The sequence below is a fragment of the Mustelus asterias genome, unplaced genomic scaffold (assembly GCF_964213995.1).
Source record: "Mustelus asterias unplaced genomic scaffold, sMusAst1.hap1.1 HAP1_SCAFFOLD_296, whole genome shotgun sequence".
NCBI classification, from domain to species: domain Eukaryota; kingdom Metazoa; phylum Chordata; class Chondrichthyes; order Carcharhiniformes; family Triakidae; genus Mustelus; species Mustelus asterias.
Genome location: NW_027590261.1, coordinates 410,149 through 435,583, shown reverse-complemented (window position 1 = coordinate 435,583; position 25,435 = coordinate 410,149). Strand labels below are relative to the sequence as shown.

The 25,435-nt window shown below is 44.0% G+C and overlaps 6 non-coding genes across 6 annotated transcripts; 5 read left to right on the top strand and 1 right to left on the bottom strand.

Annotated features, from left to right (window-relative positions):
• The first annotated feature begins 3,153 nt into the window (after positions 1–3,153).
• trnal-aag (transfer RNA leucine (anticodon AAG)) lies at positions 3,154–3,235 on the top strand. Its single transcript has one exon. It is a non-coding gene; the product is annotated as a tRNA-Leu (tRNA).
• Positions 3,236–4,196: 961 nt separating this feature from the next.
• Positions 4,197–4,278, top strand: trnal-aag (transfer RNA leucine (anticodon AAG)). The gene has a single exon. It is a non-coding gene; the product is annotated as a tRNA-Leu (tRNA).
• Positions 4,279–6,024: 1,746 nt separating this feature from the next.
• Positions 6,025–6,096, top strand: trnae-uuc (transfer RNA glutamic acid (anticodon UUC)). The gene has a single exon. It is a non-coding gene; the product is annotated as a tRNA-Glu (tRNA).
• Positions 6,097–10,542: 4,446 nt separating this feature from the next.
• Positions 10,543–10,637, bottom strand: trnai-uau (transfer RNA isoleucine (anticodon UAU)). The gene is made up of 2 exons: positions 10,600–10,637; positions 10,543–10,578 (listed from the first exon to the last, which is right to left on the bottom strand). It is a non-coding gene; the product is annotated as a tRNA-Ile (tRNA).
• An 11,322-nt stretch (positions 10,638–21,959) lies between these two features.
• trnal-aag (transfer RNA leucine (anticodon AAG)) lies at positions 21,960–22,041 on the top strand. The gene has a single exon. It is a non-coding gene; the product is annotated as a tRNA-Leu (tRNA).
• A 1,553-nt stretch (positions 22,042–23,594) lies between these two features.
• Positions 23,595–23,666, top strand: trnae-uuc (transfer RNA glutamic acid (anticodon UUC)). The gene has a single exon. It is a non-coding gene; the product is annotated as a tRNA-Glu (tRNA).
• Positions 23,667–25,435: the final 1,769 nt, after the last annotated feature.

Sequence of the window (25,435 nt, the reverse complement as noted above, 5' to 3'; positions counted from 1 at the left end):
AAATTGAACCTTACACATAGAAACATAGGAACATGGGAATTGGGAGGAGATGTAGGCAAATTCAGCCCTTTAGTCCTGCTCTGCCATTCAATCAGATCATGGTTGACATCTCATTGAACTGAAATCCACCTCCCCACCTGTTCTCCATACTCCTTTAATGCGTTTTCTTTATCAGAAATATTTCTATCCCTTCTTGAAATGATGCAATGATTCAGACTCCACCGCGCTATGGGGCAGCGAGTTCCACCAATTCACCACCCTTTGCGAGAAGTAGTTCTTCCTCATCTCAGTTTTAAATCTTCCAGCTCTCAAACTGTACACGTGACCTCTTATTCTAGATTGCCCCATAAGAAGAAACTTTTGGTCTACCTTCACTTTATCCATCCATTAATAATTTTATACACCTCGAACAGACCCCGCCCCCTTCAAACTTCTAAACTTCAGCAGCTTGTGGGACCATATCACCTCACTGTCAATTCCATGACCCAGCTCAATCCGTATTGTCATTTGCTGAAGGAGGTAATCATGTTCCATCCAAACAGAACATTTTGGAGGAGAAACGTGTCACACGTGAAAAAGATCTGAGATGAAAATAATAAGCAAAGGGATATATGTTAAGTCAGTTTGAAGAACACAGTTCACCGGTTTCCCTGGCAGTCCAATGGTTCATGTTCAGCACTCCCCCAGTGATGTCTGGTTTCAATTCCCGCTGAGGAAAATAAGAGTATTTGCTCTCAGCAAACCATTAATAATGATCTGCTTTTCTCTCTGATCGAAAACAGATAAGAACATAAGAACATAAGAACATACGAAATAGGAGCAGGAGTAGGCCATCTAGCCCCTCGAGCATGCCCCGCCATTCAATAAGATCATGGCTGATCTGACGTGGATCAGTACCACTTACCCGCCTGATCCCCATAACCCTTAATTCCCTTACCGATCAGGAATCCATCCATCCGCGCTTTAAACATATTCAGCGAGGTAGCCTCCACCACCTCAGTGGGCAGAGAATTCCAGAGATTCACCACCCTCTGGGAGAAGAAGTTCCTCCTCAACTCTGTCTTAAACCGACCCCCCTTTATTTTGAGGCTGCGTCCTCTAGTTTTAACTTCCTTACTAAGTGGAAAGAATCTCTCCGCCTCCACCCTATCCAGCCCCCGCATTATCTTATAAGTCTCCATAAGATCCCCCCTCATCCTTCTAAACTCCGAGTACAAACCCAATCTCCTCAGCCTCTCCTCATAATCCAAACCCCTCATCTCCGGTATCAACCTGGTGAACCTTCTCTGCACTCCCTCCAATGCCAATATATCCTTCCTCATATAAGGGGACCAATACTGCACACAGTATTCCAGCTGCGGCCTCACCAATGCCCTGTACAGATGCATCAAGACTTCTCTGCTTTTATATTCTATCCCCTTCGCAATATAGGCCAACATCCCATTTGCCTTCTTGATCACCTGTTGTACCTGCAGACTGGGCTTTTGCGTCTCATGCACAAGGACCCCCAGGTCCCTTTGCACGGTAGCATGTTTTAATTTGTTTCCATTGAGATAGTAATCCCATTTGTTATTATTTCCTCCAAAGTGTATAACCTCGCATTTATCAACGTTATACTCCATTTGCCATATCCTCACCCACTCACTCAGCCTGTCCAAATCTCTCTGCAGATCTTCTCCGTCCTCCACACGATTCACTTTTCCACTTATCTTTGTGTCGTCTGCAAACTTCGTTACCCTACACTCCGTCCCCTCCTCCAGATCATCTATATAAATGGTAAATAGTTGCGGCCCGAGTACCGATCCCTGCGGCACGCCCCTAGTTACCTTCCTCCAACCGGAAAAACACCCATTTATTCCGACTCTTTGCTTCCTGTCGGATAGCCAGTCCCCAATCCACTTTAACACACTACCCCCAACTCCGTGTGCCCTAATCTTCTTCAGCAGCCTTTTATGGGGCACCTTATCAAACGCCTTTTGGAAATCCAAAAACACCGCATCCACCGGTTCTCCTCCATCAACCGCCCGAGTCACATCTTCATAAAAATCCAACATGTTCGTCAAGCACGACTTTCCCCTCATGAATCCATGCTGCGTCTGATTGATCGAACCATTTCTATCCAGATGCCCTGCTATCTCCTCTTTAATAATGGATTCCAGCATTTTCCCTACTACAGACGTTAAGCTGACCGGCCTATAGTTACCCGCCTTTTGTCTCCTTCCTTTTTTAAACAGCGGCGTAACATTAGCCGTTTTCCAATCAACCGGCACTACCCCTCGATTAGAATCAGCCGAGTGAGGTTTGCAAGTTTATATCAGAGCTGGAAATTTCACATGTGCAACAGTTCAAGAACAAACACAGAAAAAGAAGGATAGTGATAAGCTGCAAATTACTAACGATTGAGATGTTGTTGCAAGTTAAAATCTGTCTGGTAATGGGTCAGATTTTGCTGTTTATATTGACACTGAATAATGAAACTTTTCCCTCACTCTGCATTGAAAAGCATTTGGAAATGTTTCTGTCCGGTTTCGAGCCGTCGGAAGCGAAAGTGATAAATGCACTTGAGTATTCGTGGTATGTTGTCATTGGCTGAACACATCACTAGTGTTGAAGCAGAAGGTGCCGTTTTGCAGGAAAAAGCTGTTTGTGGTGAAAGTGGTCTGGCGTGAAAATTAAAGTAACAAAAGCAATAACAAAATAAATTAAATTCTAAAACACACTGCAAGCTGCTGGTCTGGTGGTTAGAGTTTGACTCTTTCCCTGCTGTTTAGATTACTGGTCTGGAATTGAAGATTTATTGCTCCCATCCAAACTCTGAAAACAAATGTGAGTTATTGCCTGGATGAAGATATAAAACATAATATGGTCCTTAAGTGCAGACCGTGAGCAAATTCAACAGGAGGTTCTCTTGTCATTTCTGGCAGGAAATTGGAAAGAGACGAGCTTCAGGACAGTTTAAATGATGCTGGCCCTTCACTGCAGCTCATTGTGTTTCTGACGTGAGATGATTTCTGTTTGTTCCGCAGTTCAGGCTTACCTGATTCAGAGAAGGAGTAGACTCATGGTTCCTGATGGCCTTTCCAAGCTCCATTGCTTTTAATGAATTTCAGTAACATTATCATTAAATAACATGATTGCGATGCAGTTTAAAGTGGTAGTATGGCCGAGCGGTCTAAGGCGCTGGATTAAGGCTCCAGTCTCTGCGGAGGCATGGGTTCGAATCCCACCGCTGCCAAAGTGGTTTTAAGTTCTGGTCATTGAGTGCAGGAGTGTGTGCGGTGTCATTTTCGTCAGGAACAACGAGCAGAGACATTACTAACTTAAAAAGTTGCTGGGGGAAAGCAGCGTGTGTGCAAGTGGCTCCTTTCGAGAGCACACACAGGCTGAATTTCTGACTGCCGAGTTAAACAACCTGATGAAGGAGCAGTGCTCCTGAAAGCCTTCAATTACAAATAAACTTGTTGGACTTTAACCTGGTGTTGTGAGAATTCTTACTGTACCCACTCCAGTCCAACACCGGCATCTTTGCATCATGATATAAATGACAGGATTCCAAACAGTCAGACTATTCCCTGATGTGGAGATGCCGGCGTTGGACTGGGGTAAACACAGTAAGAAGTCTCACCTTGTTGGAGGTTTCATTAATTACACATCACTGGTGTTGAACCAGAAGGCGCCATTTTGCAGGAGAAAGCTATTTGTGGTGAACGTGGCGTAAAAATTAAAGTAACGAAAGCAGCGTGGATAAATTAAATTCTAAAACAGGGTGTAAGCTGCTGGTCTGGTGACTCTTTCCCTGTTGTTTAGATTACTGGTCTGGAATTGAAGATTTATTGCTCCCATCCAAACTCTGAAAACAAATGTGAGTTATTGCCTTGACGAAGATACAAAACATAAATTCGCCTCGTGTCCTTAAGTGCAGACCGTGAGCAAATTCAACAGGAGGTTCTCTTGTCATTTCTGGCAGGAAATTGGGAAGCAACGAGCTTAAGGACAGTTTAAATGATGCCGGTCCTTCACTGCAGCTCATTGTGTTTCTGACGTGAGATGATTCCTGTTTGTTACGCAGTTCAGACTTACCTGAATCAGTGAAGGAGCAGGCTCATGCTTCCTGATGGCCTTTCCAAACTCCATTGCTTTCAATGAATTTCAGTAACATTATCATTAAATAACATGATTGCGATGCAGTTTAACGTGGTAGCGTGGCCGAGCGGTCTAAGGCGCTGGATTAAGGCTCCAGTCTCTGCGGAGGCGTGGGTTCGAATCCCACCGCTGCCAAAATGGATTTGAGTTTTGGTCTAACAGCTCAGATTGAATGCAGGAGTGCGTGCGGTGTCGTTTTCGTCATGAACAACGAGCAGAGACATCACCAATTTAAAACGTTGCTGGGGTAAAGCAGCGTGTGCGCAAGTGGCTCCTTTCGAGAGCACACACAGGCTGAATTTCTGACTGCCGAGTTAAACAACCTGATGAAGGAGCAGTGCTCCTGAAAGCTCGCAATTCCAAATAAGCTTGTTGGACTTCAATCTGGTGTTGTGAGAATTCTTACTGTAACCACTCCAGTCCAACGCCGGCATCATGATATAAATAACAGGATTACAAACAGTGAGACTGTATTCCCTGCCCAGGAATTAAGGTGATGGACTTGAATTTACTAACTGAAGTTCACATCCTATCATGGACACGTCCCATCATTCCTCGTTCGAACCAGATATTTTCAGAATTAACCTGGCTCTTGTGATAACCACCGAACTACAGAAACATGGTGATGACCTCAAGGCAAGCAGATCCGGTTTACTGGAGAAACAACTAGACTGGCTCCAGAAGCCCATCTTTTGCCCACAGCAATTGCTATGACATTGTCTCTGCTGATTTTTCCTGTCAGATTGAATCCTGATACTTCCTACTGCATTAAAGTTTCGTAATAACATGTTTGAGAAAAAGTATTCATGACGTTTAAAGCAAATCAACTGAACATCTGAAATTTGCGGCATTTGATCACTTTCCCCCACAAATGCTGCTGCCTCGAATTCAATGCCTCAGAACACTCACCAACGGTTTTAACAGAGGTGATCCCTATCAGATCTGGTGCTGCAGGGAACGGAATTAATGGAGTAGGATTGGCTCCCATGTCCCATGGAGTCTCCTCCACAATTTAAGGAGATCATGACGAATCCCAGGAATCAACATCAATTTCCAAACGTATCCTGATGGCTCTTCATTCCCTTAGATTCCAAAAACATCGCTCTTTATAGAAATCTTAGAAACCCGACAGTGCAGAAAGAGGCCAGTCGGCCCATCAAGTCTTCACCGACCACAATCACACCCAGGCCCTACCCCCATTATCCCTACATATTTGCCCACTAATCCCTCTCGCCTACGTATCCCATGACACTAACCTAACTCGCACATCTTTGGACTGTGGGAGGAAACGGGAGCACCCGGGGGAAACCCACGCAGACACGAGGAGAGCGCGCAAATTCCACACATACAGTGACCCAAGCCGGGAATCGAACCCAGGTCCCTGGCGCTGTGAAGCAGCAGTGCCAACCACTGTACGACCGTGCCGCCACTGCTCAGATGTTCCAGCATTGCCTGTTTTTGTTTCAGATTCCAGCATCCGCAGTATTTTGCTTTTACCGCCACCATTTACATTCCCTTTGATTTTTTTTTTCCATCACAACTTTGTCAACTCTTACCCACGGCTCCCACCCTCACCCCCCGCATCTCTCACACTTAAAGTATCAATCTCGTCCTCTTTTCCTGTCTTCAGCATTGATGACTGACCATACAGATTTGAAATGTTGGCTCTATTCTCTCTCCAAAGATGCCGTCATGTCTGTTGAGATTTTCGAGCATTTTAAGTTTTTCTTTTAAGTTCCAGAATCTGCAGTAATTTGCTGTTGACTGAAGGAGTCATTCGTGTTCGATCTCAACATGAGTTTTTTTTCCCCCCCAAACCTTTCTCGAGTATTTGAAAAACGCTGAAATGTATCGGTCAGATTAAAATGTTTGCTCGCATCTTCCCTGGTGGTCCAGTGGTTAGGATTTGGCGCTTTCACCGCCGCGGCCCGGGTTCGATTCCCGGTCAGGGAATGTATACTTTATAGCTGCCGACCAGCGCATGATTTAGGAGGGGCTGAAATTACTTCCTGATCGATAACAGGAATGATCATTGTGCCAGTTTGAGCTCCGTGGAGAAACAAAATAAACCCATTTGCACAATCCCGTCAATTGTCCCCGGCAATTTTTCACGACATTCCCCTTGCTGCTTCCTCCTGTCAAAATGAATAATGATGCATTCTGCTCCACTAAATTTCACTGTTGTTCACCACATTCACAGATCATTCGTAACCTCTGTGGCTTCTTGTGGTAAATCTGCTGAACAACATCAGAGATTTGTATCTCATTGTTCATCATTACTGTCTCCATTGCTTCATTCCAGGTCACTGTCGCTACAGACATCGTCACACAGTCATTCTACCTTCTGCAGCAAATGATATACTCTTCCTTTGCTTTCAGATACTTTCACCTCCAGAAACTGATTACACGCTCAGTAAAATGTTCTGTTTAGTTGACAGTTTATCATCAATCCCGGGCCTTGGCGGTGAAAGCATTGACTCTGAACGACTTGACCACCCGGCCTCCACCATCACCAGCGAAATCTTGCCTTATCCATCACTCCTTGTTTCATTGAATCATCCTCCCTTGCTTTATATCACAGAACATCCGTTTTGTTCTTTTCACAGGTTGATTCATGGCGTTACCATCAGAAAATGTTGGAAATACTCGGCAGGTCAGTTAATGTTTCGTGGCAAATGCGTGATTATTTCTGAAAGCTGAATTACTCTGAAATTGAAAACATTTGGAAATGTTTCTGTAAAGGTGAAATACTGCTCAGGCTGGAACCTGAAACACAAAAAAAAGTACTTGAAAATCTCAGCAGGTCTGGCAGCAGTTGTGAAGAGAGAACAGAGCCAGTGTGTCGAATCAGGAAATCTGATGAAGGGTCATCCAGATTTGAAACATTTGTTTCCTCACAGAGGCTGTCAATCCGGCTGAGATTTTCCACCATTTTCTATTCCTCTTTAATAAGTTTCTGCTCAGGATTGAACCAGGACATTTGCATGTGTACGGCGACCGTGATAAGTACCACACTACAGAAACGCTGCGATGCAATGATGTAAGGAAACTGGCTCCACAAACACGTCAATTACCGACAGCAATTTATATTTGTATTGTGTCTGCTGGTAACTCCTGTTAAAATGTTTAGCAATACATTCTACTGCGTAGAATTCGTGTGATAACATGCACGACCTACCTTGCATTAAATTGATCGTTCTCTACACCCAAACTATGGCTGTAACCGTACATTCTGCACTCTCTCGTTTCCTTCTCGATAAATGATATGCTTTGGCTGTGTAGCGCGCAAGAAAAATACTTTCCGCTGTATGCTAATGCATGTGACAATAATAAATCAAATCAAAGTTACTCCATGAAGTTAATTATTTGAACATTTAGCAGTGATGGGCTTCGATCACGCGCTTTAAGTAACGCGACTACCTTGAATTCAGGACCTGAGACTTCAATGCTGTCAGCAGAATCCATTGGTACCGGAACTGATATTGACAGTGAACAGAATCAATGAATGAAAACTGGACTACATGTCCCATTGAGCCTCCTGCACGACAAAAACAAGGCAGATCCGCAACATCAACCCCAATTTCCCAGCTTATCCCAATAGGTCTTCATTCCCTACGATTCCAAAATCACTCCAACTCAACCTTCAATATCCTCATCGACTGAGGATCCACGCACCTCTGGGCAGCTGCAGAATTCTAAAGATACACAAGCCTTTGGGAGAAGAAATGTCTCCTTACCTCAGTCATAAATGGCTGACACATGATCCAGAGAATGTAGGTCCAGAGTGCCTGACCGAGACACATGTCGCCATTCTAACCCACTTACCCTCACACATTTACCATGGCTCATCCATCTGACTGACATCAACTGCACCGTCAGTGAGAGAGTGAAAGCAGAAATATGACTGTGGCGAGTTTACTGAGCGCATTTTCTTTCCAATAATTGGTTTAAAAAAATAATATTTTGTTGGATCCACATTCAATTCATATTCAACAACGAAATACAATCTGGGAACTTTCAAGCAGTAAATTTCGATCATGTTCGACCCTGTTTCGAATCGGAGAGCCTATCCTACATGATAAGCCTCACACTATAGAAACTCTGCTCATGACCAATGTGACCGGCCTAGGATATCAAACCGTGCAGTCAGATTGCAATTTAGAACCTTGCGTGGGTCCTTAATTATGCTGGCTGCTTTGCCGAGGCAGCGGGAAGAGCCAATGGATGGGAGGCAAGTTTGCGTGATGAACTGACCTACGTTCACGACCCTTTGTGGTTCCTTGCGGTCCTGGGCAGAGCAGGAGCCATACCAAGATGTGATACAACCAGAAAGAATGCTTTCCATGGTGCATCTTCAAAAGTAGGTGAGAGTCGTAGCTGACATGCCAAATTTCCTTAGTCTTCTGAGAAAGTAGAGGCGTTGGTTAGCTTTCTTAACTATAGTGTCAGCATAGGACGACCAGGGCAGGTTGTTGGTGATCTGGAGACCTAAAAACTTGAAGCTCTCGACCCTTTCTACTTCGTCGCCGTTGATGTAGACAGGGGCAATTTCTCCTCTACGCTTCCTGAGGTCGATGACAATCTCATTCGTTTTGTTGACATTGAGGGAGAGATTATTGTCGCCGCGCCAATTTCATCAGATTCTCTATCTCATTCTTGTACTCTGTCTCGTCATTGTTTGAGATCAGACCCACTACGGTGGTGTCGCCAGCAAACTTGAAAATCGAATTGGAGGGGAATTTGGCCACACAGTCATGGGTATATCAGGACTGTAGTAGGGGGCTGAGAACACAACTTTGTTGGGCACCGGTGTTGAGGATGACCGTGGAGGAGGTGCTGTTGCCTTTCCTTACTGATTGTGTGCTGTGGGTTAGGAAGTTCAGGATCCAGTCGCAGAGGGAGTAGCCGAGGTCCAGGCCATGGAGTTTGGAGATGAGTTTCGTCGGAATAAGGCTGAGCTGCCGTCAATAAATAGGAGTCTGACATAGGCATCTTTGTTATCTAGGTGTGCCAGGGTTGAGTGCAGGGCCAGGGAGATGGTGTCTGCTGTGGACCTGTTGCGGCGGTAGACGAACCGTAGTGGATCCAGGCAGTCCTGGAGGCCGGAATTGATTCGTGCTATGACTAGCCTTTCGAAGCACTTTACAATGATGGATGTCAGAGCCACCAGACGGTATTCATTAAGGCACGCTGCTTGGATTTTCTTTGGTACTGGGATGATGGTTGTCTTCTTGAAGCAGAAGTAAAGAGAGGTTGAAGATGTCTGCGAATACCCCCGCCAGCTGATCCACGCAGGATCTGAGTTCACATCTGGGTACCCCATCCGGGACAGTCGCTTTCCGTGGGTTGAACTTCGAGAAAGCTGCTCCGACATCTGCAATGATGACCTCAGATACAGTTTCATCCAAGGCTCCCAGGGTGGAGGGAACGCATCGTTTCTGTCATGTAGTGATTACACATTCACCGAATCAAAGATTCCCTGCTGGAAAGCGGGCGGAAGTATACTTTTAACCTCAGAGTGAGGAAACGTGCAATAATTCACGTTTATTGCTGAATATTAACTGAATACTGTATCTTATACTGTGTTACACTTCCCCTTCCCAGTTCTGTATTCAAACCCGACAGAACATTTTTCACAGACTCTCCTTTCCAACTCTGAATGTTCAGAAAGCTTCCCTCAAACCTGCACAGTCCTGCTGATTGCTGTTGATGTGTTTGTGATTATTAAAGGCTCCTGCAGCACCACTTCCGTTAATAACAGTCACGCGAATCCACGTTTCAGATGGGGAAACAAACCCAACAATGATTCTCTCTTCTCCGGCTCCACATTGAGTGAGACAGGGACAAGCAGCAGGGTTTTAACCCGCAGTCTCCAATCACCCGCTGACAGCAGAAAGGCGCGACTGCAGATGCACCTGTACTTGTTTTAAACTCAGAGTGAGGATTTATTGTTGAAAATTAACTCAACACTGCATGTTACATTTCCCCATCCATCTGTGCACACGCAAACGCAATATTTTTCACTGACTCCCGTTTCCAGCTCTGACTGTTCAGAAAGCTTCTCTCAAACCTGCACATTCCGGCTCTTCCTTTCGTTCGTTGAACAGAAGCACCACTGATCAGCATTTATTGCCCATCCCCAGTTGAGGGACAACCACTTTGCTGTGGCACTGGAGTCATGTGTTGGCCAGACCATCTAACAACAGCAGATTTCCTTCCCCGACGAACTTTAGTGAATCATGATTTTTAGCAACAATGGATGTTGATTCATGGTCATCAGTGGATTTTTATTCCAATCTTATTTATTGTATTCAAACTCCACCAGCTGTCCTGGCCGTTCCCAGAATATTAGTTGGTCGAGGGATCACACCACTCGACGATCGTCTCACCTAAAACAACTGCTCCAGGTGAGGCTCGAACTCACAACCTCGGCATAGCTCGCTGGCTGCACTGCTGTATAAGTACCGCGCGCTAACCGATTGCGCCACTGGAGCACGGCGTTTCGCTTACTTGTGTCAGATTATTAAAGGCTGCAGCAGCGTTACCTCCGTTAATAACAGTTATTCGAGGCCACATTTCAAACAGGGAAACAAATCCATCGCTGATTTTTTCCCCCCGGCTCCACAGTGAGTGAGACAGGGAGAAGCAGCAGGATTATATCCCGCAGTCTCCAATCGCCAGCAGAAAGCAGCGATTGCAGCTTCAATCAGCGGGTTACTGCCCATTCCTGGGACACAAGGTCCAATTCCGTTCAAACCTCACCATAAACCGAACACAAGCTCAGCAAAACGCAAATAGATCATGTCCGGCTCACTGAACCTTCGAGAAGCATTTACACAACACCCGAGTGATTCACAAACAAAATTCACACCAACTTTCCAAAACTTTTCATTGAAAAATTCCGCCATTTGGTTGAAAAACTGAGTGTTGTGGATCTGGAAATGAGCACCATGGGATTTGTGTTACGCAGTGACTTGTTTCCCATGGTTAGCCCTAGGTTTGCAATTCCATTTGTGTGACATATTGAAGCGAATCTTATATCAAAATTAGGAGAAAACAAGGGAAATATTAAATCTTGGAACAAATCGTGAGGGAAATGGATCAAAATATTTGGGAGGAGGTGCAGCTGAGAATGGTGTTATTGATGATTGAGTGGAAAGTATTGGATCGCTGGGCTCCCGGTTTTCAGTTCCCTTCCCTCGTGTTGAATTCCTCCCTGTGATAAGAGACATGGATTCATTTTACCTGCGCGTTCATATGAGAAAGGGAATAACCAACACACTACTGCAGTGCTGCGGGATCAACGGAACTAAAGAGGCTTCTATAGAATTGTAAACAGTGCGGTCATGCTGCAGTTCTGGAACAGGCTTTGCAGAAATAGAATTGTGGTCATTGACACACTAGTTTAGAATACATTTAACAGTTGTTACTGCCGTATCTGTGGCGCAATTGGTCAGCGCGTTCGACTGTTAACCGAAAGGTTGCTGATTCGAGGCCATCCAAAGGCGGAATTTTACTATTTTCTCACCATCAGCATTCATAGGCAAACAGTTGCGTGTTAGCAATGAGTTTGTGGGCGTCAATAAAAATAGTTTTCAATTGTTACCGGCTGTACTGTTATCTGGTGTTACCAACATTATTCAATGACGATTGACTTCAAACATATTACATACAACATTATATACATGCTTCCATTATTCCATTAAACTTAAAAATTACAATCGAAACATGAACTTGTGGCCGAGCATTTGTTCCAATTCCATATCCCTGCTTCCATTCATTCCTGGATAGATCATAAATCTGTCTAACCCAGAGTGAAATGTGTTCAATGATGGAGCCTCAGAACCCTCTGGCTCGAGAATTCCGAAGATTCACGAGGCTTTGAGTGAAGCAAATTCTCCTCATCGCACTCCTAAATCATCAGCGCCTTATCCTGAGATTGTGCTCCCGTGTTTTAGATTCCTGGATCAGGAAAAAATAATGCCTCAGCTTTTCAATGGTACCTATTCTTTCTCGTTAAAGCTGTTGAGATTTTCAAGCATTTTCTGTTTTTGATTCAGATTCCAGCATCATCAGATTTTGCTTTTATTCTGTCTAAAATGCGGGGATCCAATCTGCGCACACTACTCCAAATGTGGCCTCAACAAAACCCTGAATTACTGTAGCAAGATACAAACACTTCAAAACTTAACTCCGTGCTCAAGGCTGGAAGGAGAGCGTGACAGTGGATAATTCGCACTGTGTACATTCCTGCAATAAGTAACTGGATCAGGAAGATGAGATATCTGTGTCTCTTTGTACTGTCATCTCTAAACTCCATCTCCTCTCAATGCCGTGTGTCATACATTCGCTTTCCCTGCTTTCCAGTTCAAGCTCGGGTTCACCAACTGTCTGCGTCTTTATCAAGCAGCTAATTGACCCTGGGAGCTGGATAGCCAGAGGGAGCTGGATGTGAGGCAGCGACAGAAACAGGAAGAGACGCGACATGACAGTGTTTCGTAAATGACTTGTGTCAGTTGCTCTCCGTGATGAATGCCTGCAGCGTGTTACCTTGTAAGCTTCACAGGAGCCACAGTGATGAGGTTGGTTGGTTTTGGAAACTGAAAGTGTCACATGAACAACTTGCGGGACTATTTCACCTCACTGTCGATTTCATGTTCCAGCTAACAGGAACAGCTGTTTTCATTGGCTGATGCTGTCACTTGTGTTCGATCTAAGCATAACAATTTAAAAGAGAAACTTGTTTTTGGTGAATAAAAAGTCTGAAATAAAAATAGAATGCAGTTGGCTCATGGATAAATTAGTTGTTTAAAAAACTTGTATCAAATTCCCTGATGGCTGGGATTCGGCACTCTCACCGCCGTGGCCTGGGTTCGATCCCCGGTGTGACAATTCTGCGTTACTTCGTGGTCAGCACCAGCTCTGTCGGAATCAGTGTTAGGGATATTTTCTGTTCTGCGTCTAAATTGGAAATGTCACAGGTAAAGAACAAAAAAAAGAGAGCGATTGGCTGCAAAGCGCTGACGATAGAAATGCTGATTCGGTTAAGATCTGGTTGTTAATGGCGTAAATTTTATCATTTCTACTGACACAAATATCTCGCAGGTCTGTGTACCAATCTCGGGCGCTCAATGACAAGGAAAACTTTAATTGAATTCAACAGTAAACTCTCCGACCTCCAGTGAAGTGGAGGCAGTTTTCACTCAGAAAGCAGTAACTATGAGATCAACAGCGCGGGATGGAGAGAGACTCAGTTTGAGCGGTGACACTGCGGGAGGAATGGAGAACTGTAGTTCACCCAGAAAAGCAGCAAAGTTCAAAAACAATGGCGCTCAACGTGGGGCTGGAACCCACGATCCATTGACGTGATAAATTAATGTTGTTCAGCAGAATTACCACAAAATGGTTTATCACAAATTGATACCAAAACTGCTCTTTGAATGCAATAACATTGAATGCAGTAGAAAGCGCGGCACGTGGCACAGCCGATGCCTCACAGCACCAGGTGGTCAGGTTAAATTTATCGGGTCACTGTCTGTGCGGAGTTTGCACGTTCGCCCAGTGTCTGCGGGTGCTCCGGTTTCCTTTCTAAGGATGTGTAGGTTAGGTTGATTGGTCATGCTAAATTGACCCTGGTGTCAGCTGGAATAGCACGGTAAATATGTGGGTTTACGGGAATGTGCCGAACGGCCTCCTTCTGTTCTGTAGGGATTAAATGAGAATATATCATTATTCATTTGACTGGAGGATCCAAAAGAGGCAAGGCAAATAAAAGTGCTGTGGGTATTCGACGGGATTGTGGAATGGGACGGATTTTTCGCTCTGCTGTTGAAACTGGCAGTGATATCACTCGTTTTCGATCTGGAAGTAATTCCATCTGAGCTTAAATCATGTGCTGCAAGAAAACAATAAATCTTCATTCCCTGACCGGGAATCGTACCAGGGTCACGACAACAAAAGCGCCGAATCCGAACCACGAGGGAAACCACCTGCACGAATGTTAATCTCACCTATCCATGCGAACGTGGCGCTTTGCATCGCTGTTAGCATTTTTTTGTAAATCAGAAACAAGTCTGTCTGTCAAGTGCCTCTTGATAAAAACACATTTACTGCGGATGCTGGAATCTGAAACAAGAACAGAAAATGCTGAAAAATCTCAACAGGTCTGAAAGCACCTGCGAAGAGAGAATAAAGCTAACGTTCAAAGTCTGGATGCCGCTTCGTCGGGGCTGAAGACAAAAAACTTTGGACGAGATTTATGCTGTAATGATGAGGGATATGGGTGTGGGGTGGGTGACAAAGGTGTCACATATAAATACAAAACCAAAGGGAATTTAAATGGTAGTGACAATGGATAAGAAGGGTGCTGCTTGCTGCCTATTAAGAGATCAGAATGTGGAAATGGCAGGACAAAGGAAATGTAAGAGATGGCCCGAGTGGGGAGGAGGGAGAGGGGGCAACAAGATGGAAAGTGAGATTTTAAATTGACAATGCAAAAAAAAGGATATTAAAACATAAATATATGTATAAAAGAAGAAAGAAAATAATAAAAATAAAAAAATAAGATAAAATGAAATAAAACAAAAGAGAGGGAAATGAGGTGAAGATGGAGAAGAGGAGATGCTCTGAAATTGTTGAACACAATATTAAATCCGGAACACAGTCAGTGCCGAATCGGGAAATCGGGTGATGTTCCTCCAGTTTGCATTGACGTGCCTCTTGATGCCTTTGTTTATTGCCCCTTCCGTCACATTACTGATGATCAAGAGTAGACTGGTGGTAATTGGCAGCGTTGGATTTGACCTGATTTTAGTAAATCGGACAATATTGGGCAAATTGTATCATTGGCGGTTAGTTGCTTATGTTGTAACCGAGTAACAGCTTAGCTAAGGTGGCCGCAAGTTCTGAAGCGCAATTCTTCAGCACCATTGCCAGAATATTTTTCAGGGCCATAGAATTTGCTCTTTCCAATGCCTTCAAGTTTTTTTTCCTGAAATCATATGGAATAGTGAAGTGTATCTGTTCCATTCGGTATCTACCCACTCTGGCTCTTTCTTTCTCACTATAGATCTGCCTCAGTCCTTTCCTCTCTCAGTCTAACTATCCATTTCCCTCTTTTGTTTTTGTTCCTCCTATTCTCTCCCTGTCTGGGTGGAATCAAGTTTAATTGAATTGAATCCTGAAATGAGGCGGTTGTTGAGCTGGGGTTGATTTTTATGGCGGAGGAGACTCAAAGGGACATGTGATCTAATCCAACTCCATTGATTCTGTTCACTGCCAATACTAGTTCTGACAGCAATGACTTCTGTTGGTGTCGTTGATAGGAAGTTTAAGGCACTAAATTTAGGATCGCGACATTTGTGGAGGAGTGTGATCAAATTCTCCCAATGTCAGATTTCACTTAAATTACTTTAAACGTTACGAACTTTGATCAAACATGTGATTATTAAAGTTGAATGCAGTAGAATGCGTCATCATTCATTTTGATTAGATAAACCAGCAGAGAGAATATAAAGTGACCAACTGACGGGGCTTGTGGAACGAGTTTAGTTGCTCCACAAGTAAACCGGATCTGCTTCAAGTCATGCATCACAAAGTTTCTGTAGTGCAGTAGTTACGACGTTTGCGTCACACGCGTCAAAGTCCCCGGGTCAAGACCGAGCAAAAACATTTCTAAATGGGTTCATTTCAAATGATTCGGATTGATTCTTGTTTTTCACGAAACATTGATTGAGCAGTTGAGGTCTTGTGGCATTTAAGATGGGAATCACTCAGTAAAGAAATTAAAAGGGAAGGTCTGTGATAGACAGCATAACAGGTTGGATTAACTGACACAAGGAATGATGGACAAGGGCAACATTGGGTGGTTCCCATTATTTTTGCTGCTTTTATGGGTGAACTCCAGCTCTCCATTCCTTCGGCAATTTCACCGCTCAAACTGATACTTTCTCCATCCCGCTTTGTTAATCCCACAGTTACTTCTTTCTGAACGAAAACTGCTTGCAATCAGTCGAAGTCAAATAGTTTTGTGCGTCATTTAGGGAGAAGTTTTCTTATCATTTAGCCCGATATTTTTATCCAGAAATGAGTGAAACTTGTGCCAATGCAAACGGTTAAATCTGACACATTACCACCATCTCCATCGTCAGCGCTTTTCATCCTATCTCTGTCCTTCACTATCTGTGTTGTTTTTGCCCTTTTGTCCATGTGACATTTCCAACTCGGAAGCAAAACTACAAACCTCTCTCCACCGTTTCTGGCAGAGCTGCTTTGGACCAGGAAGTATTACGGTTTGTTTATCAAAAACATTAAATCTTAGTGCATCGAAGCCAGCCTGTAACCCCGAAAGCACCGAACACTAGCCACTAGACGAGCAGGATGTAATTTTCCTGATTCTCGCAGTCACGGATTACAGGAATGTGCACAGTGCCAATTAAACACAGTCACCCACTCCTTCCAGTCTGTTAAGATATGACATTGTTCATATTTTCACACGAGCTTCCAGTGTGACCAAAGCAGAGCTATGACAAGCTGTTGTTGTTCAGAATTTTTACCACACTCAGGTTTATAACATTTCGATGCCAACATTCCTCGAACGTGGTGCGCTACAGTGAAATTTAATGCAGTTCAAGGTACTTACTCCTTTTTTTCAGGAGAAATCAGCAAGGGCAAAGTAAATATGAATTGCTGTGGGTTTTTGATGGGATTGTGCATTGGGGCTGATATTTCTCTCTGCTGTTCAAATTGGCACAGGTATTGAACGACCATTTTCAGCCTGCAGTCGTGTGTGGGGTTCCTTGGTGTAATGGTGAGCACTCCAGCAATCCGAGTTCAAAACTCGGAGAAGCCTTGCTTTAATTTGCAAATGGAGATGATTGATTTGCTGAATGACATTTTGTTTAAAGTTCTCACGAAGTACGAATCGAGAGGACAATTTGTCAGCCAGTTCAACTGCTATTACAATGCACGTTGCTGAGCCTCTGGTGCCAGGTGCCTGCAACATCAGTGTTTTTCATCGTTTCGCTGCTCTTTAACTCCCCTGTTGAAAAAAAGAAGCAGTTGGTGTCACACAATAACAATTTGACTGGAGTCTGGCAATTATTGAGCAAGTGTGTGTGCGTGTGTGCGTGTGTGTCTGTGTGCCTGTGTGCCTGTGTGTCTTTGTGCATGCGTGTGTGAGAGAGAGAGAGTGTGTAGGTGTGTGTGTGTGTGTGTGTGTGTGTGTGTGTGTGTGTGTGTGTGTTTTCGGATAAAAGTCTTCCATCAGAGTGCTGTTCATTCAATGGGTGACGGATCACACTCTGGCCTCTCGCCTCCTAACTTTTGTTTAAATTGGGACAGATAACAGAGTGAATTACACCTCCAGGTGGACACAAAGCCCACTGTAGCTTCCCCGACTCTCAGCGCTTTGTATTCTTGAGCAATCGTTTTCTGGGGCTGATGCACTGACGCCAAGAGAGTCATTCGCTGCAACAACTGCAACTTGCACATTGCTGTGTCTCTGGCGAAAGATCCCTGCATCAGCAATGTTTCTTTTCATCTTTCGCTGCTTTTCAAATCATCTGTTGAAAGAAAGGAGCAGTTGGTGTCACACAACAACAACAATTCGACTGGAGATTGGCAATTACTGCGCAAGTGTGTGTGTGTGTGCGTGCGTGTGTTTTGGGAGAAAGACCTAGTGTCATAGGTCAGAGTGCTATCATTTCCATGGCGTAAAGCTTCGCAATTTGGACTCTCGCCGTCCCACCTCTTGTTTAAATTGGGACAGATGAGTGAGTGAATGGCACACGTAGGTGGATCCCCGACAAAATATATATTGAATTAGTAACATCTTTTGAAATGATTAATCCTCATTATGTTTCATTTCATGTCAAACAGGGTGACACATCCTTGTACCTTATTATTTAAAACCTCAGTCCTTTGACGATGTAAACAGGTCAAGTTCAGTCAAAGAAAACGAATCCACATTGAACTAGAAAAAAAGACACTGAAGTTACTGCAAACCCCACCTCAAAACAGAAAATATTGGAAACAGCAGGTCAAACAGCGTCTATGGTGAGGGAAATAGAATGAATGGTTCGGGTCGCTGATGTTTTATCCAAACTGGAAGAAGTTAGATGTTTAATGGTTTACGAGCAAATACAGAGTGAGGGAAAATAGAGGGCGAGAACTCTATTTATGATCTTGTGATAGGATGTAAGGCTGGAGTGATTGAAGGACAATGAGGATGATTATTGTTCCCACTGACATAATCTTCCAGATCTTGCTTTAAAGCTTGCGCAAAATGAAAAGAAATTTGCTCTCTGAGTTAAGGACTAAACTCTTCGACTGCCCGGGCAGCAGAGATAGCTTTAACTCAGGAAGCAGTGATGGTGAGATTAGTAGGGCGGCATGGTGGGACAGTGGTCTGCACTGCTGCCTCACAGGGACTGGGACCCGAGTTGGATTCCCAGTTTGGGTAACTATCTGTGTGGAGTTTGCACGTTCTTCCAGTGGCTGCGTGGGTTTTCTCCCACAGTCGGAAAGATGTGCTGGTGAGGCGCATTGACCCGAGTGGGCGCTGGAGTGTGGCGGGACGGTGAATTTCATAGTAAATTGCAGTGTTAATGTAAGCCTTACTTGTGACTAATAAAACAAAGCGGGATGGAGAAAGACTCAGTTTGAACGGTGACACTGCCAAGACTTCACCAACGAAAGCAGCAAACACAGCATAGCCCAGGGTGGGGCTCGAACCCACGACCCTGAGCTTAAGAGTCTCATACTCCACCAACTGACCTCGAGGGACACATATCAGAACTGGCACTTAATATTCTAAAATGCGTGGAGACAAATATGGCTTTGCCATCTGGTGTCTCAGCTTGTTCTGATTACAATGTTTACAATTAAGCAACCTTACGAATGCTTGAGGTTAGAATGCATTCCTCGCTATCATCAATAATTTCAGTCACACCTTCCACTTCTTAGTTTCACCTCCTTCCAAAAATTGCAAACTTCTCTTACACCTTTCACCTTAACATTTTTGATGTAAATACTCAAAACAGGTGGGGAAACAGCGTCTCAGTCTGTCCGAAGTCAAACTGCCGCCCAATTTTCAGACTTTTCAATCTAATTAAGTGAATGTCCGCAAGGATTGTCACCTTTTGAAAATGTCTGGATTCTCTGTGAGTGTGTCGTGCGCACAAAAGCATTGCAGTGTGTGCTCAGGTTCTCAAATCATATCCCATGTGAACCAATGCCGCCATGACACGGGAATAAAACCAACAAAATTCACGACCTACCCATTACAAAACAAGGATTTGAACCCGGGACCTCCAGCAAGCTTGTGGATTTTAACACCCAAAGTGAGAACATCCCTAGACCAACAAGCCATCGTTAAAAAAGTGCATCAATTAAATATATATTCTATTGCCATCTAAAAGCGGATCAGACATGTGCACTGAAATGTGGCAATGTTGGAAAAACTCAGGAAGTCAGATAGCGTCTGTGCACAGGGAAACAAAGATAAACTTTCACCTCCATGACCTTTCATTAACATTGGGAATGTTTAGAGATGTTGGAAGTTTAAAACAAATGAAATCCTGCAGGGAGGAAACATAACAACATCTGGTAGGGTGGAAGCCTGGACAAAATGAATGAGGGAAACAGAGAATGACAGAATGATTACACCACAGAATTAGACGATTACAAAGTTATTTGCATGACTCACATGCGTTGTGGGTGAAGGGGAACCAGAGGACGTACTGTACATATATTTCAACAGAACCACAGTGATGAGGTTGGTGGGCTTGAAAATTGATCGTTACGCCAAGAAACATAGGAATTGGGAGCAGATGCAGTAAAATTCAGCCCTTTGGTCCTGCTCCGCCATTCAATCAGATCATGGTTGATCTCTCTTTGATCTGAAATTTATCTCCCACCGGTTCTCTATACCCCTTTGATGCGTTTTTCTACATCAGAAATATATCTATCCCTTCTTGAAATCATTCAATGATTCAGGCTCCACCGCGCTATGGGGCAGCGACTTCCATCAATTCACCACCCTTTGCGAGAAGTTGTTCTTCCCCATTTCAGTTTTAAATCCACGGGCTTTCAAACTATACACGTGACCTCTTGTTCTTGATTTCCCCATAAGAAGAAGCTTTTGGTCTACCTTTTCTTTATCAATCCATTTAGAATTTTATATACCTCTATCAGATCCCCTCCTCATCCTTCTAAACTTTGGCATTTTGTGGGAACATTTCACCTCACTGTCAATTCCATGACCCAGCGAACTCAATCCGTGTTGTCATTGGCTGAAGGAAGCAATTATGTTCCATCCAAACAGGACATTTTGAAGGAGAAACGTGTCACAAGTGAAAAAAGATCTGAGAGGAAAATAATGAGCAAAGGGACATGTGTGAAGTCAGTTTGAAAAACACAGTTCACCGGTTTCCATGGTAGTCCAGTGGCTCATGTTCAACACTCTCCTTGTGATGTCTGGTTTCAATTCCCGCTTTGAAAAAGAAGACTATTTGCTCTCAGCAAACCATTAATAATGATCTGATTTACTCTCTGATCGAAAGCAGATCTACTAGAATCAGCCGAGTGAGGTTTGCAAGTTTGTATCAGAGCTGGAAATTTCACATGTGCGACAGTTCAAGAACAAACACAGAAAGAGGAGGAAAGTGATAGGCTGCAAAAAATTTAGGAAGGGCATAGATAGGGTGAACAGAGGGAAGCATTTTTCCCAGGTCGGAGGTGACGAACACAAGGGGTCACTGGTTCAAGGTGAGGGGGGCAAGGTTCAACACAGATGTCAAGGGGACGTATTTTACACAGATGGTGATGGGGGCATGGAATGCACTGCCAAGCAAGGTGATTGAGGCGGACACGCTGGGATCGTTTAAAACTTATCTAGATAGCCACATGAACAGGCTGGGAATAGAGGGATACAAACAAATGGTCTCGTTGAGCACATGAGTGGCGCAGGCTTGGAGGGCCGAAGGGCCTGTTCCTGTGCTGGAGGCTTGGAGGGCCGAAGGGCCTGTTCCTGTGCTGTATTGTTCTTTGTTCTTTGTACCAACGATTGAGATGTTGTTGCAAGGTAAAATCTGTCTGGTCGTGAGCCAGATTTTACAGTTTATATTGACACTGAATTATGAAACTTTTTCCTCACTCTGCATTGAAAAGCTTTGGGAAATATTTCTGTCCGGTTTCGAACCGTCGGAAGCGAAAGTGATAATTGCACTGGAGTGTTTGTTGTATGTTGTCATTGGCTGAACACATCACTGGCGTTGAAAGAGAGGGCGCCATTTTGCAGGAGAAAGCTGTTTGTGGCGAAAGTGGCATGAAAATTAAAGTAACAAAAGCAGCGTGGATAAATTAAATTCTACAACACGCTGTAAGCTGCTGGCCTGGTGATTAGAGTTTGACGCCTTCGCTGCTGTTTAGGTTACTGGTCTGGAATTGAAGATATATTGCTCTCATCCAAACTGTGAAAACTGTGTGTAATTTCCTGGATGAAGATATAAAACATAATCTCGCCTCGTGCCCTGAAGTGCAGACTCTGTGCAAATTCAACAGGAGGTTCTCTTGTCATTTCTGGCAGGAAATTGGGAAGAGACGAGCTTAAGGACAGTTTAAATGATGCCGGCCCTTCACTGCAGCTCATTGTGTTTCTGACGTGAGATGATTTCTGTTTGTCACGCAGTTCAGGCTTACCTGAATCAGAGAAGCAGTCGGCTCATGCCTCCTGATGGCCGTTCCCACCTCCATTGCTTTTAATGAATTTCAGTAACATTATCATTAAATAACATGATTGCGATGCACTGTAACATGGTAGCGTGGCCGAGCGGTCTAAAGCGCTGGATTAAGGCTCCAGTCTCTATGGGGGCGTGGGTTCGAATCCCACCGCTGCCAAAATGGGTTTGAGTTTTGGTCCTTGCAGCTGCAGTCCAACAGCTCAGATTAAATCCCATGAGTGTTTGTGGTGTCGTTTTCGTTATGAACAACGAGCAGAGACATTACCAACTTTAAAAAGTTGCTGGGGGAAAGCAGCGTGTGTGCAAGTGGCTCCTTTCGAGAGTACACACAGGCTGAATTTCTGACTGCCGAGTTCAACAACCTGATGAAGGAGCAGCGCTCCGAAAGCTCGTAATTCCAAATAAGCCTGTTTGACTTCAGCTGGTGTTGTGAGAATTCTTTCTGTACCCACCCAGTCCAAAGACGGCATCTCCATATCATGATATAAACAACATGATTACAAACAGTGAGACTGTATTCCCGGCCCAGGATTTCAGGTGATGGATTTGAATTTTCTAACTGAAGTTCAAATCCTGTCATGTATGCTTCACATCATTCTGACCAGATATTTACAGAATTAACCTGGCTCCTGTGATAATCACCGCACTATATAAACACGGAGATGGCCTCAGGTCAAGCAGATCCGGTTTACTGGAGAACAACAAGACTGGCTCCAGAAGCTCATCTTTTGCCCACAGCAATTGATATTACATTGCCTCTGCGTGTTCCTCCTGTCAAAATGAATAATGGTACTTCCCACTGTATTAAAGTTTCGTAATAACATGTTCGAGAAAAAGTATTCATGACGTTTAAAGCAAATCAACTGAACACCTGAAATTTGTGGCATTTGACCACTTTCCCCCACAAATGCTATTGCCTCGAATTCAATGCCTCAGAACATTCACCAACGCTTTTAGCGGAAGTGATGGCTGTCAGATCTGGTGCTGCAGGGACCAGAATTAATGGAGTGGGATAGGCTCACATGTCCCATGGAGTCTCTTCCACAATTGAAGGAGATTATGACGAATCCCAGGACTCAACACCAATTTCTAACCCTATCATGATGGCCCTTCATTCCCTTAGGTTCCAAAATTATCTCCATCTGAAACTTCAATATCCTCATTAACTGAGGATCCACAGACCTCTGGCGAAGCGTCATCCAGACTCGAAACTTCGGCTCTTTTCTCTCTCCGTAGATGCTGCCAGACCTACTGAGATGTTCCAGCATTTTCTGTTTTTGTTTCAGTTTCCAGCATCCTCAGTATTTTGCTTTTCCTGCCCCGATTTACATTCCGTTTGTTTCTTTCTTCACAACTTTGTCAACTCTTACCCACTGCTCAAACCCTCACCCGCCTCCCCGCCCCCACCCCCGCATCTCCCATACTTAAAGTATAAATCTCGTCCTCTTTTCCTGTCTTCAGCTTTGATGACTGACCATGCAGATTTGAAATGTTGGCTCTATTCTCTCTCCAGAGATGCCGTCATGCCTGTTGAGATTTTCCAGCATTTTAAGTTTTTCTTTTAAGTTCCAGCATCTGCAGTAATTTGCTGTTGGCTGAAGGAATCATTCGTGTTCCATCAAAACATGAGGGGTTTTTCCCCCAAACCTTTCTCGAGTATTTAAAAAACGCTGCAATGTATCGGTCAGATTAAACCGCTTGCTCGCATCTTCCCTGGTGGTCCAGTGGTTAGGATTTGGCGCTTTCACCGCCGCGGCCCGGGTTCGATTCCCGGTCAGGGAATGTAGAGTTTAAAGCTGCCGACCAGCACATGATTTAGGAGGGGCTGAAATTACTTCCTGATCGAAAATGTGCCATTTTGAGCTCCCTGGAGAAACAAAATAAACCCACTTGCACAATCCCGTCAATTGTCTCCGGCAATTTATGTTCACGTTCCCCTTGCTGCTTCCTCCTGTCAAAATGAATAATAATGCATTCTACCCCAATGAAGCTCACCACATTCACAGATCATTCGTAACCTCTGCGTCTTCTGTAGCTTCTTGTGGTAAATCTGCTGAACAACATCAGAGATTTGTAACTCATTGGTCATCATTACTGTCTCCATTGCTTCATTCCAGGTCACTGTCGCTACAGACATCGTCACGCAGTCATTCTACCTTCTGCAGCAAATGATATACTCTTCCTCTGCTTTCAGATACTTTCACCTCCAGAAACTGATTACATGCTAAGTAAAATGTTCTGTTTAGTTGACAGTTTATCATCAATCCCGGGCCTTGGCGGTGAAAGGATTGACTCTGAACGACTTGACCACCCGGCCTCCGCCATCACCAGCTAAATGTTGCCTTATCCATCACTCCTTGTTTCATTGAATCATCCTGCCTTGCTTTATATCACAGAACATCCGTTTTGTTCTTTTCACAGGTTGATTCATGGCGTTACCATCAGACAATGTTGGAAATACTCGGCAGGTCAGTTAATGTTTCGTGGCAAATGCGTCATTGTTTCTGAAACCTGAATTACTCTGAAATTGAAAACATTTGAAAATGTTTCTGCAAAGGTGAAATACTGCTCATGCTGGAACCTGAAACACAAAAAAAAGTACTTGAAAATCTCAGCAGGTCTGGCAGCATCTATGAAGAGAGAACAGAGCCAGTGTGTCGAATCAGGAAATCTGATGAAGGGTCATCCAGATTTGAAACGTTTGTTTCCTCACAGAGGCTGTCAATCCTGCTGCGAATTTCCACCATTTTCTATTCCTCTCTAATAAGTTTCTGCTCAGGATTGAACCAGGAAACTTACATGTGTACGGCGACCGTGATAAGTACAACACGACAGAAATGCTGCGATGCAATGATGTAAGGAAACTGGCTCCACAAAGACGTCAATTACCTACAGCAATTTATATTTGCATTCTGTCTGCTGGTACCTCCTGTTAAAATGTTTAACGATGCAATCTACTGCGTAGAATTCGTGTGATAACATGCACGACCTACCTTGCATTAAATTGATCTTTCTCTACACCCAAGCTATGACTGTAACAGTACATTCTGCACTCTCTCGTTTCCTTCTCGATGAATGATATGCTTTGGCTGTGTAGCGCGCAAGAAAAATACTTTCCAGTGTATGCTAATGCATGTGACAATAATAAATCAAATCAAAGTTACTCCAGGAAGTTAACTAATTGAACATTTAGCAGTGATGGGCTTCGATCACGCACCTTAACTAATGCTGCTACCCTGAATTCAGGTCCTGAGACTTCAATGCTGTCAGCAGAATCCATTGGTACCGGATCTGATATTGACAGTGAACAGAATCAATGAAAGAAAAAAGGATTACATGTCCCATTGAGCCTCCTCCACGACAGAAACAAGGCAGATCCGCAACCTCAACCCCAATTTCCCAGCTTATCCCAATTGGTTTTCCTTCCCTTAGATTCCAAAATCACTCCAACTCAACCTTCAATATCCTCATCGACTGAGTATCCACGCACCTCTGGGCAGCTGCAGAATTCTAAAGATACACAAGCCTTTGGGAGAAGAAATGTCTCCTTA